The sequence below is a fragment of the Ursus maritimus genome, unplaced genomic scaffold (genome assembly GCF_017311325.1).
Source record: "Ursus maritimus isolate PB19 unplaced genomic scaffold, ASM1731132v1 scaffold_19, whole genome shotgun sequence".
Classification (NCBI taxonomy): Eukaryota; Metazoa; Chordata; class Mammalia; order Carnivora; family Ursidae; genus Ursus; species Ursus maritimus.
Genome location: NW_024424341.1, coordinates 38,611,451 through 38,623,109, shown reverse-complemented (window position 1 = coordinate 38,623,109; position 11,659 = coordinate 38,611,451). Strand labels below are relative to the sequence as shown.

The window sequence follows — 11,659 nt, the reverse complement described above, 5'->3', positions numbered from 1 at the left end:
CACTCTCATTCTTCACGCGCCTCCACGGAAATGTCACGACCGAGGGAACGAGGTGTCCCGGGTGTTCCTTGCCAGGCAGCCGCACCAGACCGGAAGGCTGGGCAGGCGCCTGTCTTTCCCCAGTGCTATGGGGAGGAGAGTCCCACTTCTTTTTCCATTGTTTTCTTGGATAGATACTGGCAGGTCCCAGGGAAGTGTTGTGAAGTCTTTGTGCATCTCTTTGTTTATCTGTCATTCTACCCCCACGCCCTGCGTGTACACACACACACACCCATTCTTCAAGTTAACGGACTTAAAACAAAAACCAAGTGCCGTTGATCACGGCTGATAAAAAGCCTTGCCAGGGAGGAAGGGACCGGCGGCTCCATGGGGGTGGATGCCGTGAGAACCAGGTGGCGCAGCACACCCCTCTGGGTCCCGGGTAGCCAGTGATTTCATCAGCCTGCGCATTACGCGGCAACACCGCACAAGGGTAAGAATATAAATATGCTTTACAATTCTCAGCTCCCTATCATAAGAACACTTCCTGAGTGGATGTAAATTTACAACAGGTGCTTATCAAATGTGAAAATGCTTGCAAATCAGAAACAAACTTTAGGGCTGTGAACATATTTCAGTGATGGCTTTTGCAAGGGCTGTGCTTGATGCCAGGCAATAATGTTGTTCCTCTTTAGTTTCTACATGAAGTGTCTTTCCATGGTTTGCCACAGGGAAAATTATGATGGCTGAGCCTCAGATTCTGGTGTTAAGACGCAGAATTGTTTAATGAAATCCGTATTTACACTGGGGCACAAATACAGCCAATATGTCCTAAATTCACAGGAGAGGAATTTTCTTTGGGGACTAATATTTTCATTAATTGCATGTTTCTACCAGAAGGCAGGCATCCTCTAACCATCTCCACAGAGTCCGTGATAGAAACGTTTTTCAACCCTCCGGTTCTTGACGAATAAAATGTGTGGTCTCCATAAAACAAGGGGATGGCTTCTTTTCCTGGTTTGCCTGCCCTGAGCATTGAATTCCTCGGTATAATTGGGCTTTGCATGTTTTTTTTTTTTTTTCTGAATTGCACTTTTTTTTTTTTGTAGCTTTAAAGGAGTCCCAACCCCCTTGCCCCCCCCCCCAAATCTTTAAGGTTTGCTTGCAAGATGTGCTTGTTGTGCAGAGTAATTAGCCTGTTACAGAGATATTAATTAACATGTTGGAAATGTTTCCTTTATTAATGAGAAATTCACACATTCTATTTAAATTAATTTGTATAGTTTAAAATTAATTTATTGTGGCCTTTGATGACCTCAAATCTACTAAGACAAAACTGGAGTATTGTACTAACTGTTAAACCATTCATTAAACATTTTATGCAAATAGTGTTTGTTTATAAACAAATTAACTGCAAGGATTTTCAAAACAGGTGCTGTGTTGTGAATGCGTACTAAATGATGTGGTACTGAAAGAATTAATTAGACCTTCAGATGTAATTAGTTGCAATAATTTGCGTGATTAGCGGCTTGGTTAAGAAGTAAGACACACACATTGTAATGCATGGGAGAGTCGCTGCAGTGGTTTTGTCTTTCATATGGTGAGGATGAGACTTCTCCATGTTTAGGAAATTTTTCAAAAAATTGCTGACATAGCTGGAGTTAATTGCCAAGTGTCCTGTGGGGGAAAATGTTCCCCCCCCTTCCTTCCTTGGCTTCTTCCAACTGGATACACTGCGGTTTGTTCGCACCTTTATGAATTTTTAAAAGAGAAAGTTGTTAACCCCAGATCTTTCCAGCCCCAGAGGAAATGACGACACGTAACACTTTGAGGGTTAAAAGATAGAGCACAATAATTATAAGCAAATGAAACATGTCCTGCATTTCAAGATCGGCTGTTGTCGCTCAGGGAATAGCTCTAGTCATTTTTCTGACGCCGCCGTGGAAGCTTCTTGCCTGTTCCTCCAAAAGATGGGCTGCCACGGAGAACAGTTTAGTCTGATGGGCTGTGGAGACTAGTAATCGTCACCGCTGATGGCTTGTTTACAGGATGCTGGTGTTCGAGAGGCAAAGCCACCGGGATGCCTGGACCACAGCATTCAGCTGGTTTTATGCTCTGGGGCACGCTGCTGGGGGATGGCTCTCCAGGTCTCGGGGACCTTCAGACCCCAGTCCTCTCTGCTTGGGGTCTTTGCATAGCATGATCTCGCTTTGGAGAACCCTGGTGAAAAATAGACTGAGATGATGTCGTTTGTTCATTCGTTCAAAAATCTTCTTTGCGTGCCCCGGGGATGTAGTAGTGACTGATACAGAAGAGGCTCTTTTCTGATGGAGCTTTGTGGAGGGCAGAGACAAACAGGCAGGCGATAGGTTTCAGCTAAGTTCAGTTAGGCTAGAAATACCAAGAAAAGAAAACACAATCATCCTGATGGAGGATGACCGGGAAGGAGTAAGACTAAGTCTGCATGGTTTCTCAGAGGTTCTGAATGGGTCCTGCTTGCTTGTAAGATTTGCTCCATTCTATTTCCATAGGAAATCTCTGTAACCGTTATACGTGGTAACTTACTGGTGTGACATGGTAACTTACTGTCAGATGATACCGTATATGCATGAATACCCAGTATGGGGCCTCCTGGCTCAGAGTGAGTGACTGATGGATATGAGTCTGAATCTTGCTGATCAGACTCATGGGCACATTGCTATGATTTCCCACAAGTCTGGCTGACTGCTTTTCTTTCAATCATGCAATTCCTTTTGCAGTCCCTCTGAGCTGCTGTCACTCTCGTGCCCTGTGGCGACATCCTATGCTGAAGGAGACAGGACAGAGGTAGGGGTGATTGGTGAAAGGGTGGGGCTGGGGTCTGAACTATGCTCATTAGTTCAATGTGTATGTGTATGCGTCATGTGAAAGGTGTGCCCTGCTATTCCTAGACCCTGTTAAGTGGCAGAAGGACTTTCACACTTTATGGAAGTGTTAGCTGGCCCCTCCACTACCAGGCTGAATGGCCTCGAGCAGGGCTGGCTTGATGTCTGAGTTCCCTTCCAGCTCTAGGGCCGATGATTCCACCCTTGACCTTGGAGAGATTGAGGATTTAGGAACAAAGACTTAGGCGTTTCCGTAAGACCAAAGCTTTCCCTCCTCTGAATTTCTTGGTGGGGTTCGATTCCGTTCATCCTCATTTTCAGCTGGTGTTTGCAAAGCAGTCTTTAAAATAGGCCCTTTTTGGATGATGTTTGAACTTGAACAAAATTAGCATTTGTGTGTCATCAGTAGCTGTCGTGCGTCATTCTGGGCAGTGAAGGATGAAAAGTCAAAGAATGTGGGCCTCTTGATTAAAATGAACAATCAAGGAAAGTTCTGGAAGATGGATACGTATAGCTGGCCTGTTAATTTATGTGGATTCGATTCCAATTGCAAAGGGACATTTTTTTCCCCCTCTGAAACTTTTAAGAAATTAGGTTTTAAAGCTGAACCCGTGCACCACTCAACTTAAAATAGAAGAGAATTTGATTCTCTGTGGTGCCTTTCCCATTCCAGCACTCTATAATATTGCATGCCAAGAGCTCCTGGTCGTGGGATGCTGGGGAGGCAGGGCATGATTCCTGAGAAGGCGAGGCACCACCTTCGCTCCACACTTGGAGAAGCCCTCCTGTGGGGTTTTAGCCTCTCTGCTCTGGGCCTTTGCACCTCCGTCCTAACCTTGCACACTGATCACTGACAAGCATGTACTGTGGTCTTAGGAGCTCTGCCCACAAATTGTCTTCTGTCCACAAATACCTCCCCATCCTGCAAGATTCAACCTGCATGTTGTCTCCTGCTCCCCCAGGAATCGTTAGGAGTTCTTGCCTTTGAAATAATCTCCGTGGCAACCTGGGCAAGTAACTGGCCTTTACGGCATCTGGACTGCGCCTCTGCTATGCGGCCCCTCGCAGGACTGCCTGAAGCTAGAGAGACGGAGGACCAAGCGTCCAGCACACAGGCTCTTGACAAAAGTCAGTGTGCCTCCTTGCTCCTTGCGTCTCTGCTCGGGGAGGAGAGCTGATTCACAGACCCCAGAGACATGAAATCCATTTTCCTCCCATAGGCTTGCCTTCTTTCTTTCTCTTCCAGACTGGAGGAGGACTTGGTGACGGTCCTGGGTGGCTCTGTGTATCAGATATTCTTGAAATCGCACCTGATTACAAGCGTGACTGCCTTTTGAGAACATACACATCGTTCACATGCTACCAGGGGAGACCCAAATACTGATCCTAGCTATTCTCCTTTGTGATGTGTCACTTCTCTGTTCTGAGCCTCAGTTTCCCCTCTTGTAGAGTGAGTAGTTCTAGGCATTAGAGTTCCTTCCCTTTCTTTGATACTTTATGAGCCTATATTTGTCTTGAAACAATTATAGAACTAGGGGATAAATTAGCCCAAGGTATTTCCTTTGCCCTCCTTATGTCCTCTCTAATTTTGGGTTATACATTTATTTTCGGTCATTCTCTCTCTTGTCTCTTTTTCCCCCTAAACAGGGTTTAAAATAGACTGTGTAGAATAATATTTGGACTTGAGCAGAATTCTATTGCAATATGTGCTCAGGTGATTCCTGCTTAAGCATATTTGGGGTGAAAAAGACGTGAAAGGGGGCTAGTCCCTTAGACTTGGGTAGCTGGGTCTGGAGAGAGGTTGCAGTGAAGAAGGAAGAAAGTGCCCAGAGAAATCTGTACCTTGCTCAGGGTCCGGCAGCTTAGGACACAGAAGTGGGGACTCTTTGGTGGGAGGGCTCGGGCGATGTTAAAAAAGAGGATCTACTCTGAAAAACTACAATGATTAATACAAACACTCGTCTTCAAAGAGCCATGAGATCTGTAGTTCCTACAAAATATACGAGGCTTCGGTTGAAGTTTTTATCGGAGGGATGCATCTGGGGCTCTATTTCATCTTCGCTCAGCTGAAGGCAACCTTGAGGGCTGGATGGAAGGGGGTTGAGGTGGGCGGAGAGAGGTCTGATGATAGAGAAGCAATATTCTTGCACAGATGCCTTGGAAAACTTGCTGTCCTGTCTTGGCTTAAGGAAAATACAATAGGTGAGGCCACCAGCTTGAATGGCATCAGTCCTGGCGGTTCGTCTCGCCCGGACCATTTACTTGACGTCCCTGGGTCTTACTTTGCACACCCATCAAGTAGGAAGGATGAGCTCTACCTTGCAGGGTTGTTGCAAGAAGAGAGAGATTGTATGAAGCAGGTGCTTACCAAGGGCGTTGTTCCTAAACAGATTGTTATCATCTCCTCTGGTTTTCAATGCCCATTCCAGCTGGGATTTGTCCTTTCTCGCCTCTCCTCACGCTTTTTTGAAGAGTTAGTTGCTTTTCAAAGTAGCTATGGGTGGACTGTGTTTCTAGTCCATATTGTAGGTCCCAGCCTCAATGTCTCCAGGTTAACATTTTGGAAAAGCAAAGAGAAGGAGTTAGAGGTGTGTGAAGTCTAGCGTTGAAAGAAAGCTCGATGAAGAAGCCAAGTCATCCGATCAATAGGAATTCATTCATCTGGGCTCAAAGATGGGGTTCTGAGCTACGTCCAGACTGTGCACTAACGAAGTGGTTTGTGTCTGCTTTTCTACTTGGAAATTCCTTTCCACATCTGAAGCATGAGGATGACTGCCCTGACCATCGCCTTTCGTCCAATGTCCTTTCGGGCAGCTCTGTCTGGAGCTTGTGCCTGATGTTTCCTCCCATTGGCAAGATGGAAGGGATGCTGGAGAAAAAGTTTCTCTGGTTCTTAAGCATCAGCAAATTCAAGTACGTGTCCGAGGTAATTGTATTAGGCAACATGCTTGTCCTTCGCTAATGGTCTTTATGAGCCCCAATGATAAAGTGTGTATGTTCCAATGATTATAGGAATTTTATTTTCATCTGTTTTTTTTATTGCTATAAATATTTTGCATTTACCAAATAAAGTGGTTGCTATGTAGAGATCATAACTTCTGGGACCTAAATTTGCTTCAGATGATAGGCAAATTACAGACTACAATATGTGATCAAACAGCAGTATGGGGAACTTAAATAGAGTGAGCCCTGAGGACGGAGGCTGCTTAAAACTATGGGGGATGGAATAAATGGGAGTTTTAGCAAAGCTATCGCTGATTCCAGCAGATAAATTATGCTCTGCCTTTTTGTATCTCTTTGGGACTGTACTACATAAATTATGACCAAATATAATTTAGGCTATCAGCCTATATTTCTGAACATCCATCTTGTACATTTTAAGTACAAAATTACCATTTTGCAGAAGTATAAAATTGAGACAAATTTTTTTCCATCTGTGCATTTAACTTCTGCATGCTTTATAGCAGCGAAAGGGTTCGAGAGGACCTCATTACCATCCAGAGGGGACGTTAGCCTCGCGACTATATAACTGTATTAAGACCTACATAAACGGGAATAAAGTTCGAGGGACAGTGGAACGTGGAATTATATATTCTTTCTTAAATGGAGATGTAACTTTTATATAAAACTGCTCATCTCTGCTTTCCTGAATAAGGGTATCTGTTTATAAATTCAAACTTGCTGATGAAGGAGTCTGTGTTTATGAAAAGCACTTTCAGAGCATGCAGAAAAGGGTAGGCTCTTGGTGGCAAAGGGGGCACCCATGGGGGCCTTCCAGGGACCTCTAGGCTAAATTGGTCTGGGCTTGAACTCTGGTGTGGTGCACAGAGATGGCAGGAGCCACCGTAGAGCCCTATTCTTCTGTCACCCGAGCACTGCCTACCTCAGATTTCCGAGTGATGTCCAGTGGGGACCTCAGATAACTTTTGTGTCCACCCGTCAGGGATGAGGCACTGGGCTCCTTGCTATGACGTCAGGTCATTGGCTTCTCAGGAGGCCAGGGTGGGGCTGGAGAGCTGCACTTGACTAACAGCAATGGGATGGAGGTGGGATGGGCAAGGAAGTTCCCTTCTGTCCTGGTAACTGCAGGTCTCGAAAGGGTGCCAGGGCCAGAACAGCCGGCTGGCTGATTTCCTCAACATTCTGGGTGACACAGCTTGGATGCCCGCCATCGCATTGGAGGGTGATTTTTCTGGTGTTGGACTGCTGGTTATCTGAGTTGGAATGGGGCTTCTTAACGGTATGCACCATGGGTGATGGCGGATGTGGCTGAAGTAAGACTTTAGACCCTTCTGGCCAAGTGGACAGCACTGTTTAACCTTCAACTCATTGCTCTTCACTCCCTCGCATACCAAAGATAGTTCTCTTTGAAAGATCTTAGTGAATTTTCTCCCTGAATCTTTCTTTGCTTCTATATAAGACTCCTTGATTTCCTTGCTCTGTTTCAAAGTAGTTTTTCTATTTTCCTGCGTCTTTTCTCTCTTCGTGGGAGTGTGTGTCTTTCCAGTTCCACTTCATCTGTCTCACTGTCTGTCTCTTTCTTGGCTTCTCTTCTTTCCCACCTTTCCCCCGATGGCCAAACTGCAGAACGAATGTCTATTTCAGCCAAATAAGGTGGCTCACTGGTCTATTCAGCACTCTCTATGAGCTCATTCTGTTCGAGGTGCTGAGGGAGGTACCCCAACATCAGCCCTCAGGGGCTACAGTGCAGGTGGTGAGGAAGGATGACCGGGGGCACAGGGAACAGACAATAAAGGGCTCTTGTTCAGGGGGAGGTTTGGGTGGAGCTCCTATGGAACATTTGGATACAGAAACAACGACCCTGGGCACTGGTAGGATTTGTTGCATATACCAAATAATATATCAGATTCCTGTTTCCTTGTGAGTTTGGGGAGAATCAAATGAGGTCCACACGGAGGTCAAAGCGAAGAAGGGCTTTGAGGAGGGGCAGGCACCTGGCTCTGCTTTGTAGGTGTGGTTTTGGGAGGGTAAATATTCCAGCTCCATTTGCTGGCGAGCACACTGTTCCAAGAAGGCAACCACAGAAAATTCTTCAGGGATAAGGTCCGATCATCTCTAACATAAAGGCTTTCTCATTTTCCATAGTGGACAGAAGCTCGCAGAGGTGCCCAGAGGACTGGATCTAGGATGGCTCTTCTGAAGGACCTCGGGGCACCTTGTAGGAACCAACGTGGTCTCAGGTTCTCAGAATTCAAAGTGGAGATGCATCCAGCAAAGGAACCCCAGGTTTTACATCATTGGCGAGATGGCTGGAGGAGCAAGTGACAAGAAGCAGAACCCACCAAACCCTGATAATCAGGCTCTTAAGAGCCCCGAGGTGGCCCCAGCCTCATGCAGAGGAGGCCAACTTCACCATTCCTTTATTCACTGTGGAATGAATGCTTATTGAGGACTTCGTGTGAGCCAAGCACATCCTACCTCAGTGACTAAGTTAGATCCAACAGCTTTCAGACCACCAGATAATAAAATAAGAGATGTAACAAGTACGCTAAAAATGCCACTTGGTGATAATGGCTGTTCGTATTTTCTTTAGAAGACGACACAGAGAAATCATTTAGAGAGTGACAGGGGTTTCTGGCTCCACTAGAGTGGGTGGCAGGAAGTCTTCTCTGCGGGGGGGACTGGTAACCTGAAGCCTGGAGATGAGAAGGAGCCAGGCTTGCGTGGGTGACCAGGAGGGGGTGCCTCATAGGAGGGCCCAGGTAAGGATCGTGAAGAACCCCCCCCCCCACTGGTGACACCCTGTCTTCGCTCACTCATAACAGTTCTGATGATAACCACATTAGGGCCTTGAATGAACCCCACTTTCCCAGTCACACGGACAATGAGCAGCAGAGGGGGCAGAACTCTGAAGGCAAGCTTCCTGGTTCCGACTTCGTTCCGCTGCCCCCTCTGTGTGTTTAGGTCCAGACAGAGCTTCTAAGAGGTGTGACAGAGAAAAATGATGGTTGTACATCAATTTCAAGACAGCTGAGTGACATCAAACCCCTTAAGCAGGGTACTCCTTGCTGTGTTCACCTCTCGGCACTTCCCCGGGGCTGTGACACTGCATAACTGCTGGGGTCGCCCCATCCCCAGTGGAGTGTATGTGAATGGCGGCCTTCCCTGTGCACCAGGAATGGAGTCACCCCATGGCCCACATGTGCCCTAGAAACACTGAGCGCAGAAGAGCCGGAGGCCAGCTCTGCTCGTCCATCAACACTCAACTCCTCTCTAAATCAACGGCTTGGATTCTGAATCAGTGCAAGTGGAGATTGGTCTACAGAAGGACAAATGGACATGGCCATGCTTACCATGGAGAGGAGGATGGCTGACTAATCATCTCTCAAATGCTGGGGTATCGTCCTTGGCAGAGGCTGGATTATCAGATGGACTTGCACTTCTCGCAGGTACTGGGGGAACTAACCATTAATTTGACATGAAGTGTATGTGACCTGGACCCAGAAGTGCACCCGTTGGTGCTACCAGCATGATTTAATTCCATGGTCAATCACTCCAGGAAGCCAGACTGTAATCCGAAACCAAACTTATGAAATCACCATGGAAAAAAATCACAGACACTGGGTTCTTATCGCGAGCACATTCTTTTGTTGAAGGCAACTGGGGATGTCCAGCTGGTTTGGACCTTCGCCTGAAGTCTGTGGGAAGCGTTTGGGCTGGCGCCTGGGGTGGCAGGGGAGAGGCGTGGGGGAGACAGGGCAGATTGTCAAGGAAGCCTGGGGAGCACCAACACCCAGGGGCAGGTTGAGAACTAGGAAGCCATGGATGGAACTGAGCCCAGTGGTCAGAGGGGAAGAGAACCAGAGGCCAAGGGATTTTAAGATGGTGGGAGTGGTCACCCACGGTAAGCGCACAGAGATGTCAGCAGTATAAGGACTGAAAAGTGTCCTTTACATCTGGCTGTAGGAAAGTCATGGGTGACTTGAGCAAGTGAAACTACACACAGTCAGGGGTGACTTCTTTGTCTGGCGGGAGAGCCTTGGCCTGTGATGATGCAGGGACTGGAGAAGAGGAGAGAGAGGACCATGGGAGGCAGGAAAGAGCAGGGCGGGAAGGCTGGTGGTCAACAGAAGGATGCTTGGGTGGGGCTGGCGGGAAGGAGGAACAGCCGTGAGTGTTTCTAAGTCTGCAGGTGGAAGAATGGGCGAGGGTCACAGGAGCCATTGGGAGACAGGTGGGAAGCCCTGGTAGGGGCATGGAGAGCAACGCTGAGAGGGGGGCGGGACCTCACTCGGCATGGCACCGTGGCTTTTACCACTAGCGCTCAGCCATGGGGGTTTAGGGAAGGGAAGGAAGATGCAGCAGGGTTCGACCTGCGAAGGTTAACGATAGGGAAAAGATGGAGGAGGTGAGGGTAATGAGTGAGGGGCTGACAGCAGTGAGTTTAGCCCGACCAGGTGGATCCTGGGCTGAGCTGGGAAGAGTGGCAGCTAGGAGGAGCTTCTAGGAAGGGGAGAGTGAGATCCAGTTCCCAGTGCTCTCCAGGGAGTCAAAACCAGGGTGTCCGAAGATGGGGAGGTAAGGTAGCTGGGATCAGAGTAGTGGATGCGGTGGTGTGGGCCTTCTGAGAGCAGCCGCGCCTGGGCTGACAATACCTGCTGTATAGACAGCATCCTGCTGTATAGACAATTCCTGCTGGGGAAACTCTGGGCAGGTGGCTCAGGGGCAAGCACAGTCCAGCTCGAATCCTGGCTCTCCTGTGTGAGCTTGAGAGACATACTTCCCCCTCTGGTTTCCCCTGCCAATGTGAGTAGAGACGGTGCAGTTTCATTGATGGGGCTGCGGTTGCCCTAAGGCACCACAGGAGCCCGGTGGGACTGAATGAAGTGCCCCATGGGATGGCCTCAGGACAGGGTCTGGTTGTGCAATGCTCAAGAAACGGTTACTGCTGGTGTCATCATCACGATGACATGGAACCAGCGTTCTAGAAGGCTCTATGGCAAGGATCGGGAGGGTGCATAACACCAGGAGAACGAGGAATGGGGAAGTGCAAGGCAGTGCGGGGATGGAACCCAAGCAGGTTTAGGGGCCGGGATTTGGGGAGGAGGGCTTACAGGTCCCTCGGCTGGGTGTTACAGAGATGGGCGCTTGCACGGCCCAGAGTGTCTGCTCAAGGCCCAGCCGAGGGTCTCTTGTAGAGCCTGGCCAGGTCTTAGGGAGATGGGAGTGCTCCTGCTGGGCAGAGCCCCACGGTGGGGGGGTCCAGAGCACAGATGGGCTCATGCCTAAGCGGGTTGTGAGGTGGGGGTGGGCCACGGGGAGATTTACCATCTCTATAGCCCAGAGCGTTTCTTCCTTCCCTGTCTGATGCCTCCGTTTCCCCATATGCGGGATAAAGGATTGGAGAAGGGACTCCTTGGTACCCTCCAGTCCTGCCGTCCTCTGATTCTGTCTTCCTGTCCTGGGGTTTTGCCAAAATGCCACTCTACCTATCCTTTCCTTGGGGTGGGGAGCGCCTGTTGATGAAGTCACGTGGTTCCAGGGTGGCCTGGGTTTCCCCTAACCCCACCATGGTGCCTTGCGGTCAGCCATAATTAAACTCTTTGGCCAGATCAAGGGTGCTGCAGTATAAAGTGTGAACATTTTGGGTGGAGCTAGGCCTCGTCCCTGAAGAAGCGAGGGGTCTATGGTGAATCAGAAGCACAGGACAGTCGGCGGTGTTATGCAGATCTTCTGAGGCCCCCTGGAGCAGTGTCTGTGTTAGTGTTCTTACCTGACCAAACCAAGGGCGCTGGGTGGGGGTGGGGGTGGGGGCAGAGGGCCAGGCCTCACTGGTCAGGCTTTTCCTATCGGTG

The 11,659-nt window shown here is 48.5% G+C and overlaps 1 long non-coding RNA gene across 1 annotated transcript; it reads left to right on the top strand.

Annotated features, from left to right (window-relative positions):
• The first annotated feature begins 1,476 nt into the window (after positions 1-1,476).
• LOC103661331 lies at positions 1,477-11,457 on the top strand. Its single transcript, XR_568037.2, has 3 exons — positions 1,477-2,805; positions 5,605-5,756; positions 7,950-11,457. It is a non-coding gene; the product is annotated as an uncharacterized LOC103661331 (long non-coding RNA).
• Positions 11,458-11,659: the final 202 nt, after the last annotated feature.